General features: G+C 43.8%; 1 protein-coding gene across 1 annotated transcript in view; it reads right to left on the reverse strand.

Annotated features, from left to right (window-relative positions):
• The window catches only part of LOC144498638 (voltage-dependent L-type calcium channel subunit alpha-1C-like), a 1025631-nt gene that overhangs the window by 458372 nt on the left and 550212 nt on the right, over window positions 1-17047 (reverse strand). The window lies entirely within an intron of this gene.

A 17047-nucleotide genomic window follows, 5' to 3' on the forward strand; every position in this document is an offset into this window, starting at 1 on the left:
GGAATTAGCCTGCATGATTTGCAGAGCATGGTCAGGCATTAACTGAACATAGAAGAAGTGGAACCTTTTGTCGTTGTGGTATATCTTTAAAGTTGCATGAGGATCTGCAAAGTGACATGTGTGCGGTCAATGAAACATGCACCATGAGGAAGTCTGCTATCCTTGAGAAAGCATTTGCTCATGCCACTTAATTCTCTCTGAAAAAAAGACTGGAATGTATTCAACTCTCCTTGTGGACAGAGCATCAGTGATGTTCCTTACACAACAGTGGATGGCAAACTACGACATGTTGGAGATGCCCCCTGCTCCAAATTGAAAGGAGCCTGCTGCAAAGAAATTCAAGGCTATGATCACCTTTACAGCCACTGGTATTGCAGTCCATGTCCTACTCTGAGGCTGCAAGTCTGCTATGTGTACTACACAACCAAATTTTCTGGCCACTTTTCTGAATATGTTATACACGGGTCCAGGAAAAATGTACCTGCTTTTTCACTGAGATTCTGCTGTTTGTCTCTCAATCCCAAGTCATTTCAATTGGAAAGTTCTATATGTGATGCAGGGTTGACTCTTTCTAGCTCTATAGTGGCGGATTGGGAGGTGGGAGAGCTAGGCAGTGGAGAAAAGATTCAAAATGGGAGCCTGACGTTTTCCCATCTCCATGCCAATGGGAGCTTAAACATGGTAAGCGCCCACTGGGTTGTCAAGAGGGTCACTTCCTGCTCTCATGAGCACGGACAGACCACTGGCAGCCTCTTAGCAAATAAGGGCAGAAGAATTCCTACTTAATGCATTGAGGGACTCCCCGACTAATGCCAATGGCTGCCCCTGTGAGCAGGGTACTATTGCCTCAATATGACACCACCTCTGATCGCAGAGGCTTCTCGATCTGATCCTAGCTGTTCAAAATAATCTTACCAGCTCTTCAAGGGTGCCTTAGCATTAAGCCTCCCCTCCTTCACCTTGCAGCCTTTACAATGGCCACTATCCACTGAGCGTCCAGGCCTCTAATGGGATGTCGATCCTGATGGCAGCCTGTTAATTGGCTGCTGCCAGTAAAATGCTGCTCCAGGGTTTGGCTCCTCATTTGGCTCCAGCATCAGAACTTATGCTGTGGTGGCAAAATTTAATTCATTGTTCATAAAGAAATGTCAGCTTTTAAATGGATATTTTCATTTTATTTTTACAGAACACGTTTAGTGATATGTTGCCACATTGCAGCATTTGCCATTTATTGTAGAAAAAAATGAAAATATCCTTTTGTTTATATTTTACAATTTAATGGGATGTAGTTTCTTAAATTTCCAACAATATAACTGAATATTGCCAATTAAATCACATGTAAACCGAATGTACATAAAACAGTTCCAAGACTTCAATAGAAAAGACCAGATGAAAGAAGGGAGTGCAAGGTAACCACGGGAGAGAGCTCAGAAAGGCTGGCAGCAGATGAGATTTTGTGGTACCAGACTGCTAATGGGCAGAGAGCCACCAAGTATGCTATGCCCAATGTTACTTGAAAATGGTGTCAGAGTCCTGTGTCCATGCATTAATAAATGTCCATGTTAAGCAGATGGGCATCTGGCTGTCAATTTCCAGGTCTAGCTGGTCAGTGTATCAGATGCACCAATAGCAAGAACAAAGCTGTAAGTTCACTATCATCATTTCAGAAAGCTATTCCAACCAAGTGAGGTAATGAAAATTGGCTGTTCTGTTTTATGGTTCCACATTTGGTTTGTCATCCCTTACATTTTCCTGCCATTTCTTCTCCCACCCCATTGAGTCTTTGGATATGCAAGCAATTTCAAACAATTTTCAACTTTTCATCTCCATGTTTTCATAGCCATTTACCTGTAAATAGAACATAGAACATGGAACAGTACAGCACAGAACAGGCCCTTCGGCCCACGATGTTGTGCCAAGCTTTATCTGAAACCAAGATCAAGCTATCCCACTCCCTATCATCCTGGCGTGCTCCATGTGCCTATCCAATAACCACTTAAATGTTCCTAAAGTGTCTGACTCCACTATCGCTGCAGGCAGTCCATTCCACACCCCAACCACTCTCCGCGTAAAGAACCTACCTCTGATATCCTTCCTATATCTCCCACCATGAACCCTATAGTTATGCCCCCTTGTAATAGCTCCATCCACCCGAGGAAATAGTCTTTGAACGTTCACTCTATCTATCCCCTTCATCATTTTATAAACCTCTATTAAGTTTCCCCTCAGCCTCCTCCGCTCCAGAGAGAACAGCCCTAGCTCCCTCAACCTTTCCTCATAAGACTTACCATCCAAACCAGGCAGCATCCTGGTAAATCTCCTCTGCACTCTTTCCAGCGCTTCCACGTCCTTCTTATAGTGAGGTGACCAGAACTGCACACAATATTCCAAATGTGGTCTCACCAAGGTCCTGTACAGTTGCAGCATAACCCCACGGCTCTTAAACTCCAACCCCCTGTTAATAAAAGCTAACACACTATAGGCCTTCTTCACAGCTCTATCCACTTGAGTGGCAACCTTTAGAGATCTGTGGATATGGACCCCAAGATCTCTCTGTTCCTCCACAGTCTTCAGAACCCTACCTTTGACCCTGTAATCCACATTTAAATTAGTCCTACCAAAATGAATCACCTCACATTTATCAGGGTTAAACTCCATTTGCCATTTTTCAGCCCAGCTTTGCATCCTATCTATGTCTCTTTGCAGCCTACAACAGCCCTCCACCTCATCCAATACTCCACCAATCTTAGTGTCATCAGCAAATTTACTGATCCACCCTTCAGCCCCCTCCTCTAAGTCATTAATAAAAATTAAAGAGCAGAGGACCAAGCACTGATTCCTGTGGCACTCCGCTAGCAACCTGCCTCCAGTCCAAAAATTTTCCATCCACCACCACCCTCTGTCTTCGATCAGATAGCCAGTTACCTATCCAATCGGCCAACTTTCCCTCTATCCCACACCTCCTTACTTTCATCATAAGCCGACCATGGGGGACCTTATCAAACACCTTACTAAAATCCATGTATATGACATCAACTGCCCTACCTTCAACTTAGTTACCTCCTCAAAAAATTCAATCAAATTTGTGAGGCACGACTTGCCCTTCACAAATCCATGCTGACTATCCCGGATTAATCCGCATCTTTCTAAATGGTCGTAAATCCCATCCCTAAGGACCTTTTCCATCAATTTACCAACCACCGAAGTAAGACCAGCCGGTCTATAATTACCAGGGTCATTTCTATTCCCTTTCTTAAACAGAGGAACAACATTCGCCACTCTCCAGTCCTCTGGCACCATCCCCGTGGACAGTGAGGACCCAAAGATCAAAGCCAAAGGCTCTGCAATCTCATCCCTTGCCTCCCAAGGAATCCTAGGATATATTTCATCAGGCCCAGGGGACTTATCGACCTTCAGTTTATTCAAAACTGCCAGTACATCCTCCCTCCGAACATCTATTTCCTCCAGCCTATTAGCCTGTAACCCCTTCTCTTCCTCAAAAACATGGCCCCTCTCCTTGGTGAACACTGAAGAAAAGTATTCATTCATCACCTCGCCTATCTCTACTGACTCCATACACAAGTTCCCACTACTGTCCTTGACCGGCCCTAACCTCACCCTGGTCATTCTTTTATTCCTCATAAATCTATGCATTAATTTAAATTTTAATTGCTGTTTTTTAAGGTTACATCATTCTGTCTTCCCATCCCCCTCTTTAGGCACCATCATGCACCCTCCACCTCTCATTAGCAGGGGTAGATCTGTTCACAGTGATTTGATTTTGCAAGATCATGTCTGGAATCAGAAATCCTACCGATAATTCCATTACGACAGCATTAACATTTTGGCTTCCAGCCCTTAGAAGTTTCACCTTTGAACTGCAAGTAGGAGGAAACAAGAGAAAACAAACAAGAACTTCCTTGGATAGAACATAGAACATTACAGCGCAGTACAGGCCCTTCGGCCCTCGATGTTGCGCTGACCAGTGAAACCAATCTAAAGCCCATCTAACCTACACTGTTCCAATATCATCCATATGTTTATCCAATGACCATTTGAATGCCCTTAATGTTGGCGAGTCCACTACTGCTGCAGGCAGGGCATTCCACGCCCTTACTACTCTCTGAGTGAAGAACCTACCTCTGACATCTGTCCTACATCTATCACCCCTCAATTTAAAGCTATGTCCCCTCGTGCTAGCTATCACCATCCGAGGAAAAAGGCTCTCACTATCCACCCTGTCTAATCCTCTGATCATCTTGTATGCCTCTGTTAAGTCATCTCTTAACCATCTTCTCTCTAACGAAAATAACCTCAAGTCCCTTAGCCTTTCCTCATAAGACCTTCCCACCATACCAGGCAACATCCTGGTAAATCTCCTCTGCACCCTTTCCAATGCTTCCACATCCTTCCTATAATGCGGCGACCAGAACTGTACGCAATACTCCAAGTGCGGCCGCACCAGAGTTTTGTACAGCTGCAACATGACCTCCTGGCTCCGAAACTCAATCCCCCTACCAATAAAAGCTAACACACCGTACGCCTTCTTAACAACCCTATCAACCTGAGTGCCAACTTTCAGGGATCTATGCACATGCACACCGAGATCTCTCTGTTCATCCACACTACCAAGTATCTTACCATTAGCCCAGAACTCTGTAATCCTGTTACTCCTTCCAAAGTGAATCACCTCACACTTTTCTGCATTGAACTCCATTTGCCACCTCTCAGCCCAGCTCTGCAGCTTATCTATGTCCCTCTGTAACCTGCAACAACCTTCCGCACTGTCCACAACTCCACCGACTTTAGTGTCATCCGCAAATTTACTAACCCATCCTTCTACGCCCTCATCCAGGTCATTTATAAAAATGACAAACAGCAGAGGCCCCAAAACAGATCCTTGCGGTACACCACTAGTAACTGAACTCCAGGATGAACATTTTTCATCAACCACCACCCTCTGTCTTCTTACAGCTAGCCAATTCCTGATCCAAACCGCTAAATCACCCTCAATCCCATGCCTCCGTATCTTCTGCAATATGATTGCATATGATGGTCTACTCTCTGATTTTATTATTTTTCCTATTGTAAAGATGCACTTTCACAGACTTCATTAGTGAGCAAAATAGGTATTTATTAATAAGAATTGTACAGCAGCCATGTGGACTGTAACTTGCTCCAAAATGTCTCTGCCTAGGAGCCTTTCTCACCATGGGGTTGGTCCAAAGGTGCGCAACTTAGGTTGATTAGCCATGGTAAATTGCTCCTTAATGTTTCAAAAATGTGTAGGTTAGGTGGATTAGCCATGGCAGATGTGCACAGTTAGAATCACAGAATCAGACAGTACAGAAGAAGTCCTTCGGCCCATCGAGTCTGCACCGACATGTGGGAAACACCTGACCTCCCGCCTAATCCTACTTACCAGTGCTTGACCCATAGCCTTGAACGTTATGACAGGCCAAGTGCTCATCCATGTACTTTTTAAAGGCTGTGAGACAACTTGCCTCTACCATCCTCCCAGACAGCACATTCCAGACTGTCACCATGCTCCAGGTAAAAAAGTTTTTCCTCGCATCCCCACTAAACTTCCTGTTACTCACCTTGAACTAATGTCCCCTCGTGACTGCTCTTCAACTAAGATGAACAGCCGCTCCTTACCAACTCTGTCCATGCCTCTCATAATCTTGGACACCTCGAACAGGTCGACTCTCAGTCTTCTCTGCTCCAATGAAAACAACCCAAGCCAATCAACCTCTCTCCATAAATTAAATGTTCCATCCCAGGCAGCATCCTGGTGAACCTCCTCTGCACCCCCTCCAGTGCAATCACATCCTTCCTATAATGTGGCGACCAGAACTGCACACAGTACTCTAGCCATGGCCTCACCAAATATCTATTCAACTCCAACATGACTTCCCTGCTTTTGTAATCTATGCCTTGATTGACAAAGGCAAGTGTACTATATGCCCTTTTTCACCACCCTACTAACATGGCCTTCCACCTTCAGAGACCTATGAACAAATGTGTCAAGGTCCCGTTATTCCACAGAATTTCCTCGTATCATGCTGTATATTGAATACTTCCTTGTCAAATTTTCAGGATTAAATTCCATCTGTCATTTATCTGTCCATTTGACCATCCCATCTATATCTTCTTGTAGCCCAAGACACTCATCCTCACTGTTAACCACCCGGCCAATCTTTGTGTCATCCACAAACTATCCTACCCCCACATAGTCATCCACGTCTACATAAATGACGAATAATAGGGGACCCAGTGCAGATCCAGCGTATGCCACTGGACCCTGGCTTCGACTCACTAAAGCAGCCTTCTGTCATCATTGTCCGTCTCCTACAACTGAGCCAAGTTTGAATCCATTTTTATCAAATTACCCTGTATCTTGAGTGGATTTGCCTTCTTCATAAGTCTCCCATGTGGGACCTTGTCAAAGGTTTTGCTGAAATCCATATAAACTACATCAACTGTACTACCCTCACCTACATACCTGATCCCCTCCTTTAAATTTGTTAGGCATGATCTCCCTCTGACAAAGCTATGCTGACTATCCCTGATCAAGCCCTGCCTCTCCAAGTGGAAATAGATGCTCTCCTTCAGAATTTTCTCCAATAGTTTCCCTACCACTGATGTGATACTCACTGACCTGTAGTTCCCTGGCATATCTCAACAACACTTCTTAGATAGTGGAACCACATTAGCTGTTCTCCAGTCCTCTGGCAAACCTCCCCCCCCCCCCCCCACCCCCCATGGCCAGAGGGGAATTAAAAATTTGGGTCAGAGCCCCTGAAATCTCCTCCCTTGCTTCCCACAGCAGCCTGGGACACAATTCATCTGGACCTGGAGATTTGTCCACTTTTAAGCCTGCCAACACCTCCAATACCCTGTCCTTCCCTATGTCAATTTTGCTCAAGGACCGCACAGTCTCCCTTCCTGAATTCCATACCTTCATCCTCATTCTCTTGGGTGAAAATGGATGTGAAGTATTCATTCAACACCATACCAATGTCCTCTGAATCCACCCACAGGTTGCCCCCTTGGTCCCTAATGGATTCAACTCTTCCCATTAATATACTTAAAGAATATCTTAGGATTTTCCATACTTTTACCAACCAGAGCTTTCTCCCCTCTTTGCTTTCCTAATTACTTTCTTAAGCTCCACCCTACACTTTCTGTACTTCACTAATGTCTCCCCTTGTACCTGCTAAAAGCCTTTCTTTTCCTTCTCATCGTACCCTGAATATCTCTGGTCATCCATGGTTCTCTGAGCTTGTTACTCCTTCCTATCACCCTAGAGGGAACATGCTGAGCTTATACCCTCCCCATTTCCTTTTTGAAGGTTCCCACTGCTGTTCTGTAGATTCCCCCGTGAACAGCTGTTCCCAGTCCATCTTGGCCAGATATTGCCGTATTTTACAAAAATCTGCTCTCCCCCAATCCAAAACCTTTTTTGCAACTTGTTTATTTCCTTATCTAGAATTAAGTCCAGCATAGTTCCTTCCCTGGTTGGACCCTCTACACCTTGGTCTAAAAAGTTCTCGTATACACATTTCAAGAAATCCACTCCATCCAAGCCCTTGGATAGGGTGGAGGAGAGGGCCTGGGTGGGATGTCTTCCTGGAGAGTCAGTGCAGATTCTATGGGCTGAATGGCCTCTTTCTGCACTGTAGGGGTACTATGGTCTTCCAGGCCAGGTAATCCCTACTCTGCTGTGTTGCCCTTTACGGGACAAATCACCACATCCATCCGCCTTTCGTTCTTTCATGCTATCTTCAATAACTAATTCACTCCGTCCTAAATACCAACTAAACATTACGTACAAGTCAAATCTTTGAGCAGATTTTCTGTTTCTTGTAGAGCGGCATAATTCTGTTTATTAAGCTTCTACGGGATCAACATTAACAAGAACTACAATAATGGATGGTAGCAAGGGGCAGCAAAGTGGCGCAGTCGTTATCACTGTTGCCTCACAACGCCAGGGACCCCGGGTTCAATTCCTGGCTTGGGTCACTGTCTGTGTGGAGTTTGCACGTTCTCCCCGTGTCTGCGTGGGTTTCCTCCGGGTGCTCAGGTTTCCTCCCACAGTTTGAATGGCGTGCTGGTTAGGTGCATCGACCTGAACAGGCACCAGAGTGTGCCGACTAGGGGCATTTCATAGTAACTTCATTGCTTGTGACTAATAAATAAACTTTACTTTCTCTTTTGGCACAGGTGATTCATCATCATTTGTTTCCACGGAGATATCAGTTATGTCGATAACAGGCTAACAGGTCGAGCATATACTTACAGGTTCAAAAAAATGTCTTGATGGCAACACTGACTGCTGGAGTGGGTCTCTGCTCCTCAAGTAGTCCACATGTTTAGGAACGATCTGTCCCTCCACCTCCACTTGGTAAGAAAGGGGTCCGGTCTTAGAGACGATAATTCCACAGATCTAATTTGATCCACTACCAAAGTTTCTCACTTATATGACTTCATTTATTACAAATAATCATGCTGTGATATGTGAATCATGGCTTGTTTTCTGATTACTTTGGCTGGCTTTTACCTTCCCTGGCAAATTTAGAAACACAAGGCTCAGTCTCATTCTGAGATGACATCTCATGGCAGTTCTGCTGGTGGAATTTCTGTTGTTACATCTGGAGTGGTGTGATAGCTAAGGAGGAATCCTGAGATTTTGGTCTCCAAGATACCCCCGACATTTTTTTTAGGCCAGACTTGAAAGTTTGGACAGCATTTTTGGCTTGTCCGTTTGATGCTGGATAGTAAGGCATTGTTCCAATGTGTTCAATACCATTTAGAGCAGTGAGGTTTTGGAACTCATCACTTGTGAATACACAATGTCTGATACCATGACTTCAGGTGATCTATGAGTTGAAAAGCATTGCCGTAATCTTTCGAAATAGGTGACTTCACCTCAAAAGTATCCATCCACTTAGAGTGTGCATCAATCATGAGCAAAACATTGTGCCCAGGAATGGACCAACATAATTGATATGGATTCATACAAATGGCCGACGAGGCCTTTCCCAAGGGTGCAGTGGGAATGCAGCAGGCAACCTTTGTTGCAGTTAGCATTGTTGACAGTGGTTGACGAGCTTCTCGATATTAGCATCTCGATATCAGCATCAATACCAGGCTCTTAGTAAGCACCTTCATCTTAAATATGCCAGGGTGAGTGCTGTATAATTCAGTTAGGAGTAGCTCTCTGCCTGATACTCTTGCTCTCCAGAGTATGATGCCATCCTGACAACTCAATTTAGTCTTGTGGTAAAGAACGGTTTCATTTCCTTGGAACCTGACTTATTTATCCATCCTATAAATATTTTGTCCCTGACTTTGGACAAAAGTGGATCTCAAATAGTTCAGTTCCTGAACTGCTTCACTGAGACTGGCAATGTGTCCAAATATTTAATGCCATGATGATTTATTGTGGTACTGGAGTATATGTGAGACTTTCTTGCAAAGGTAGGTAGCTAAGAGTATCCGCATTCGCTACGTGTGTTCTAAGTCGGTGCTTGAAACCATATTCATCGGCGGACAGAGTTAGCGCCCATTGTTGAATTCTTGCTGAGGCAATCGGCAGGATAGCCTTGTCCTCTTTGAAAAGACCCAAGAGTGCTTTGTGGTCAGAAATGATGGTAAAGTGTCTACCATCTAAGTACTGATGGAATTCCTTAACTGTTAATAGTTCTTCCTTCTCAGTTTGTGAGTATCCTTTTTTGGCCTCTGAGAGGCTACATGACACATACCCCTTCAGACTTTCAGAGCTGTCCTCCATCTCATGGGACAATACCAACACCAACACCATATGGAGAAGCGTGCAGGTTAATCTCAGTTCTTTAGATCGGTCGAAGTGTACTAACAGGTTTGAGGAATGCAGCAATTATTTTGCTCAGTTGAAAGCTTTCTCCTGGAGAGCTTTTCAAGACCAACAATCTCTTCCTGCCTCCATGGCAATGGGAACTTCAACAAGGCGACTGCCCATTGGGTGGCCAAGTGAGGGTCACTTCCTGCCTCCACGGACATGAGCAGACCACCAGGTAAACCCTGGCGCCCTCTCAGCAAATGAGGGAAGAATATGCAAGGGGCCAATACTGTCGGTAATTTTGGTTAAAAAATTTCCATAGTAGTTTACCATCCCCAAAAATGATTTGAGTTCAGTTGTGTTTGAGGGAAAGGTGCCTCCTTTATTGCCTTGAGCTTGTCTTCCACGGGGTGTAATTCTTGTGCATCTACATGGTGCCCTAGGTAGGTCACCTCAGTGGCTTGAAAGGTGCACTTCTCTTTCTTGAGGTGAATTCCAGCCTCCTAAAATCTCTTTAACACCACTTCTAAGTTTGCAAGATGCTCAGCTTCTGTCAATCCAGTTATAAGGACATCATCAAGGTGTACTACAACCTGTGGTTGCCCCTGTAGTAGACTCTCCACTGTCCTTTGGAATATTATATGTATTTATTATGACATACCTCCAGAAGGGTCATCTAATTCAAATTGCTGGCGAGTGTCACTTACATCCAGCTTTGTGCAAGATTGACCTCTTGCCAGCTTTGCATATAGGTCTTCAATTCTCAGGATTGGATATTTATCCATATTAGCAGCCTGATTAACTGTTAGCTTATAATTGTCGCAAATGTGGATGGTCTTGTCCAGTTTCAATATGGGGACTATAGGTGCTGCCCATTTTGAGAATTGAACTGGCTGGATAATGTCTAGTTCTTCAACCTGTTGAACTCAGTATCCACTTTCTCTCATAAAGCATATGGTACTGGTCTTGTCCTAAAGAGTCGGCCAATCACCTCTAGATCCACATAAATCTCATGTTTCATTTTGTCTAATTCATCACAGAAGATGCTCTTGTATTTTCTTATTAGTTCAGGCAGTCCCTCTTCACATACTAAAAAAATCTCGGCCCAATTCAACTCGATTTCTTTAAGCCAATCACAGCTAGGAAGGCTTGGTCCTTTGCCCATCACTATTATCACGGAGAGCTGGGTGGACTGTTGTCTATAGCTTACAGGTATCATTGTGGTGTCTTTTATTTTTATTGCTTCTCCCGTGTAAGTCTTCAACTTGGTAGAAGTACTTTTCAAGTTCAATGGTTGGACTCCCTGCCTTATGGCTGATACCCCTGTGTCCACTTCCATCTTAAGAGGCTTCCTATTTGCCTGGACCGTTACAGTAATAGGATATATCTTGCCTGTTTTAGATTAAACGGAGAGTATATACCAGAATCACCAGTGCTGGGCTCTTCCACATCTTGGTTGATTGATTACTCGATGATCTTGACTTAGCTCTGCACTGCTTTATCAAATTTTAATTTTTGTGACAATAAAAACCTTATGTAAGCCTCCTTACATCAACAATATTCAGAAGTGTGGTTGCACTCACATTGGTAACATTCCACTTCCTCTTTAAGCATTACTGACTGATTCCCTATTCTATTTTATTTTGTTGGTGGCTTAAATTGTTTCCCGCTTTGCTGCTGCTTCAGTGGTTTTGATGCCACTTGCTGGCTGCAGGTTCCTGCCCTAGCTGGTGAAAAGCGCCATTTTGTGTGCTCTGCAGCGCCTGTACACTTTTTTCAGTACTTTCCATGGCCAGCACTATCTTCATTTCTCATTTAAAATTTATGTCGACCTCTGCAAGCAATCTGTGTTGAACAGCGCCATTGTTCAAGGCACAGAATAACCTACCCCATAATGTGTCATTTAGAGTGGCTCCAAAATCCCAATATCCCAATAATTGCTTTAGTTTAGCATTGTAAATCACAATTGATTCATCTGGGGCTCTTGCCCTGAAATTAAATTTGAATCTCTGGAGTATGACTGATGGTTTAGTTTACAATTGAGCCTACATTAAATCCACTGACTAAATGATTTGGAGTTGGGCATGTTTGGCTGTAAGACTGCGAATAAGGTTATTGATCTGAGCTCCACAAACATTTAGGAGAATTGCTTTGCATTTCACCTTCTCCCCCATTTTGTTTGCTTGGAAATAATTCCCAAGGTGCTCAATATATTGAGTCATTCCTTCATGGAGGAGACAAATGAGTCTATTCACCCAAACAGAGGCAATCTGGTGAGTATTTTTTCTTTGAACATAGATTAAAACAGGCTACTCACAGGTGTTAGGCCAGAGGCAGTGTCAGGATAACTTATCCTCATCGCCAGATGTAAAGATGCACTTTCAAGAACTTAATTAGTAAACACAAAAGGTATTTATTAATAAGAATTGCACAGCAGCCACACGGGCTGTAGCTTGCTCCTAGGAGCCTTTCTCATCATGGGGTGATTCCATACTCTGAGTCCTGATTGGTCACCCAGGCCAGGTGACCCTTACTCTGCTATGTTGCCCTTAAAGGGGCAATCATCACACCTATGCTCAATTAACAAGTTGAATCTGGATCTCTCCAACTGCATGGTCAACATGAGAAATGAAATACACGAGATACCCCATTATGAACTTGGCATTCTATTAGTCTCTGAGCTTTTAGATGATCTACTACCTCAAAATAAATTATTATATGTGTAAAATGTTTGTCAGTAAACCATTGTGTAAGCCTAAGTTTGTTTTCAAAGAGGTCACAAATCCTCTATATGTTCTCTCCTGTTCGCTAGATTCTCCAGGTCACAAGCCAGCTGAGAAGGTGAAAAAACAAGCTGATACAGTGGTTTGACAGTACTGATCTGAGGCAACCAACAAAAGGCTCCGTGTACTATTTTAAAGAAAAAATAACTGATTATTTTGAATATGCCAAGACTATTGCTATGATAATGGAATGGGATGTTTCATGTTTTAAGCATTTGGTATGACAATATCATGCACAATAATTTACAGACTAGCATTTTATTTATTTTTGTGTTTCTGTTTCAAGATTTAACTGTAGGCAATGGAACAATGAGTTATTGGTCTATGTCACATCAAGGCTAGCTTATCACATGAAACTGTCAAGTTCAAGTTGGCTTAATAACCAGCAGATGAAGCTGATTTCCAGCGAAGTGGATTCTTTGTGAAGTAGTGTATTTTCAATCTGGTCCTACTTCTGGATCAACAGTAGTACAAAACATCAGAAATAACATTTGATCTTAACTTTAAAAATAGTAAGAATATTGAAGTAAGTTACATTAGTTAGAAAAAACATAAAACAAAATCATTGTGTAGTAATTCAGCCGCATGCCTTTTCCATCACCAATTGTGAGCCAGAGAAAAATGCTGCTCCCGCAGCTTACAGTCAGGTAATCTTCACCTTGGGACCTATAACTCCGGTCCGGGTAAAGTTACAGGCTTGAAAATCCCTGCTGGCTGGTTCTCATTGGGCGAGCCTCCACTCACTCAATAAGGAAGTTCATATTCCTCAAAGCCCACAGATAGATCAATTGATGATGCCCTGTGGTCTTCATCACCGATGTAGAGCAGAAACTGATAGCCAAGTTCTGCACACATGAGGACGGCCTAAACCGGGATGTTGGATTTATGTCACATTATCAGTAACCCCCACAGCTTGCCTCCTGGACTTGCAGGCTGTCCTGTCTGGAGACAATACACATCTCTTTAACCTGTGCTTAATGCTCCCTCCACCCACATTGTCTGTATCTTTAAGACCTGGCTGGCTGTAGGGATTCGCATTCTAATCAGTATTCTGTAACTTGATTTTGTGTCTCTGTGCACTGTTTGAGAGCACATTTCCACTCCATCTGACGAAGGAGCAGCGCTCCGAAAGCTTATGGTATTTGCTACCAAATAAACCTGTTGGACTTTAACCTGGTGTTGTGAGACTTCTTACTGTCTTCATCACCATCATAACGCATTGAATATAGGAGCAGGATTGTGGAATATAGAAATCGGTTGAAGAAATGGAAGGTAGGGGTGGAAAATTGGTTTCAAGCTTTTGTGTTGAACTAGAATTATTTTTCAAACATTTTCTTTCTTCGTGCAGTGTCAACATTATTCAAATTTCAAGCGTAGCTTTATCACTACAACAGGGTTTATTGCATGGTTATTATTTTTTAAATGGTCAGCTCAGAAAGTCTATTATTCCTTGTCCATAAAAGGGTGAATTGAAAAATAATTACGACAGATTAATTTAATTTTCAAATGAACTTTAAATTGGGAATGCTAATCAATCATATCAACAGACATAATTCATTTGCAAATATTCCAATATAGATGGAACTTGGCATGTCATGTGTTGGTAATGCTGTGAGCTTGAGACAATAGCCAAGAATGTCTGGAGTGTGGTATATCTTCATTTACTGTCCCTTACAAAATTACATCTGATGATTTCAACTGGTATTGAATTCAAGATGAGAATAGACCAATTAAACATATTGAAACCAAAAGATTAGGTTGCTAAGAATGAAGCAGCAGTTCTTCGGTATATATTCTGAGAGCTTAACTAGGTGTTTGCCGAATTCACTTGTAGACGTCCAATCATTTTGAGTGGGCATCTATTATTATCAAGAACATGGAACCCATAAACGGGCCTGCAAAATCGACGTGCAGTCGAGTCCATGGTCTACCTAGCCATTCCCACGGATGCAGCGGGGCTGCCGGTGGCACCTTCTGTCCTTGTTGGCATTCCTGGCACCGACCCACCAATACCGCTACATCTGCGTCCAAGCCCAGCCTTCTGACGTAGCTCCTGGCCAGCATCTTCATCTTGGACACTCCTGGGTGCCCATGATGTAATTTGGCCAGTATAGCCTGACGGCCCTGACGTGGGACTATGACCCATGTCCCCCATAGCAGTATCCCTTCTTCAATGGTGATGTGCTCTTTTTTGGTCCAATAGGGGTGGAATTGTGGTTGGACTGGTCTTTCCATTTCCCCTGTTAGTGCTAGGTGTTTTACTTTTGCTAGTACTGGGTCCTTTCGTGTCCACAGTTGTGTGCGGCCACCGGGAGGGTATCCAGAAAGTTCAGCATCATCATCGTTTCTTCTACTCTGGGTACCAAGAGGTGTCTGGTAATGGTAGCTTGCTTGGGACGTCGGCATTTGCCATCCGAGTTCCTGGCCGGTGCTCCAGCTGATACTGGTATGCTGCCAGTAATAATGCCCAGCGCTAGATCCAGGTTGATGCTATTGGTGGCACCATTTTGTCCCCTTTGAGAAAACCCAGCAACGGTTTGTGATCAGTGATGATCGTGAATTTCCGCCCATATAGGTACTGGTGGAATTTCATTACTGCAAAAATTACGGCCAGTCCTTCTTTTTTGATCTGGGTGTACTTCCGTTCCACTATTGCTAGGGTCCTGAAGGCATATGCTATAGGTCGTTCCTCTCCATTTTGCCATCTATGTGCCAGAACTGCACCAATGCCATATGGGAGATGCGTCGCAAGGGAGCACCAACCCTTTCCTATGGTCATAATGCGTCAAAACATTTGCTGAGGAGAGCTGTTGTTTTATTTTCTTAAAGGCCAGGTCTTGGAGGGCAGACCATTCCCAAGCTTGCCCCTTTTTAGGTAGCTGATGTAGGGGATCCAAGATTGAGGCCCTGTTTTGCATGAATTTCCCCCATAACTCCTGGATCGTGGTGGGGGCCGGGGCATCTTTGATTGCCTGCACCCAATCATCCAGGGGATATAGGTCTGACTTATTGACTTTGTAACCCAGATAGGTTACAAAGAATACACATTTCTCCCCCTTTAAGCGCACACCCACTGATGAAAACCTTCTAAGGACTTCCTCCAGGTTCTGCAGGTGTTCTGCCCTTGTTTTCCCGGTGATGAGGACATCGTCCCGGTAAATGGCGTCCTGTGGTAACCCTTGCAGTATGTTCTCTATCGTTCTCTGAAATATCGCACAGGTTGATGATACCCCAAAGGATAATCTTGTATATTGAAAAAGGCCCTTTAGTGCGTTCATGGTGGAAACATTTTGTGAATCTTCGTCCAGCTTCAGCTGTAGGTAAACGTAACTCATGTCTAGTTTAGAGAATAAGGATCCACCTGCCAACTTTGCGCATAGATCCTCAATCCGGGGAATTGGGTATTTATCAAGTTGTGAGTAGTGATTTATTGTCTGTTTAAAATCTCCACAAAGATGAACCAGCCGTCCGGCTTCAGAATAGGCACCACAGGTGCCGCCCATTCCGCAAACTGGACCGGTTTTATAATGCCTTCACGCTACAATCTTTTGATTGCCTTGTCCACCTTTTCCCTAATGCGAATGGTACCAGCTGGGCCTTGCAAACGTTTGGGACTGCCGCTGGATCGACATGTAGTGTTGCTTTTGCTTCTTTAATTGTTCCTCGCCCTTCTCGAAAAACCTCTGGGTATTTACACAGGACTTTCACTCAGGCAACCATCTTCTAACTGACAAATGTTTACCCAGTATCGTTGGATTTTCTTCAGCCAATTTCATCCCAATCGGCTCGGTCCCGAAACTTCCACTACCATCAATGATAGCCTAACCAGTTGCTTTCCACAAGCAACAGGCACATGCGTTGTGCCCAACATTCTCAGTGGTTCCCCCGTATAAGTCCTCAGTCTTGCCAAAGTCTCAGTTAGGGATAAGGGTTGGGGTCCAGTGCGAATTTTGTTAAACACAGTTTCCCCTACCATGGATACGGCTGCATTTGTGTCAACCTCCATTAATATTAGTCTTATGGATAATTTAATAGGTTCGATTTGGTCATTGCTAAGCAAAGTAGTTGTTCCTCGTCGAAGGATAAGTGGAGCTTCCAGGGCGTGCATTCTCCTGTACCCTGGCCTACATGTGCTTTTCCGAAATGTCGGTTTTAGAACTTTATTTTTCTTCGCTGACTCCGGGTACTGGCAACAGTTGCAATATTTTGCCGGGCAGGATTCTGCAGGAGCTGCTGTCTGTCTAGTCCTAATTTGGCTTTGTTTAGGAGTGGTTCTGTAGGCAGACCTGGGTTCACTTGTATCCAAGGGCAGCTACCTAGTTGCCTGCCCCGCAGTGGTGGTCCCATAACTCAGTTGCACTGGTGTGGAGACCATCGGAATACCTTATGTGCTACGCTTGCCGCTTTTTCCAAGGACAAAGCCAGCTGTAATGCTTGTTTG

This window comes from Mustelus asterias, chromosome 9 (assembly GCF_964213995.1).
Source record: "Mustelus asterias chromosome 9, sMusAst1.hap1.1, whole genome shotgun sequence".
NCBI classification, from domain to species: Eukaryota; Metazoa; Chordata; class Chondrichthyes; order Carcharhiniformes; family Triakidae; genus Mustelus; species Mustelus asterias.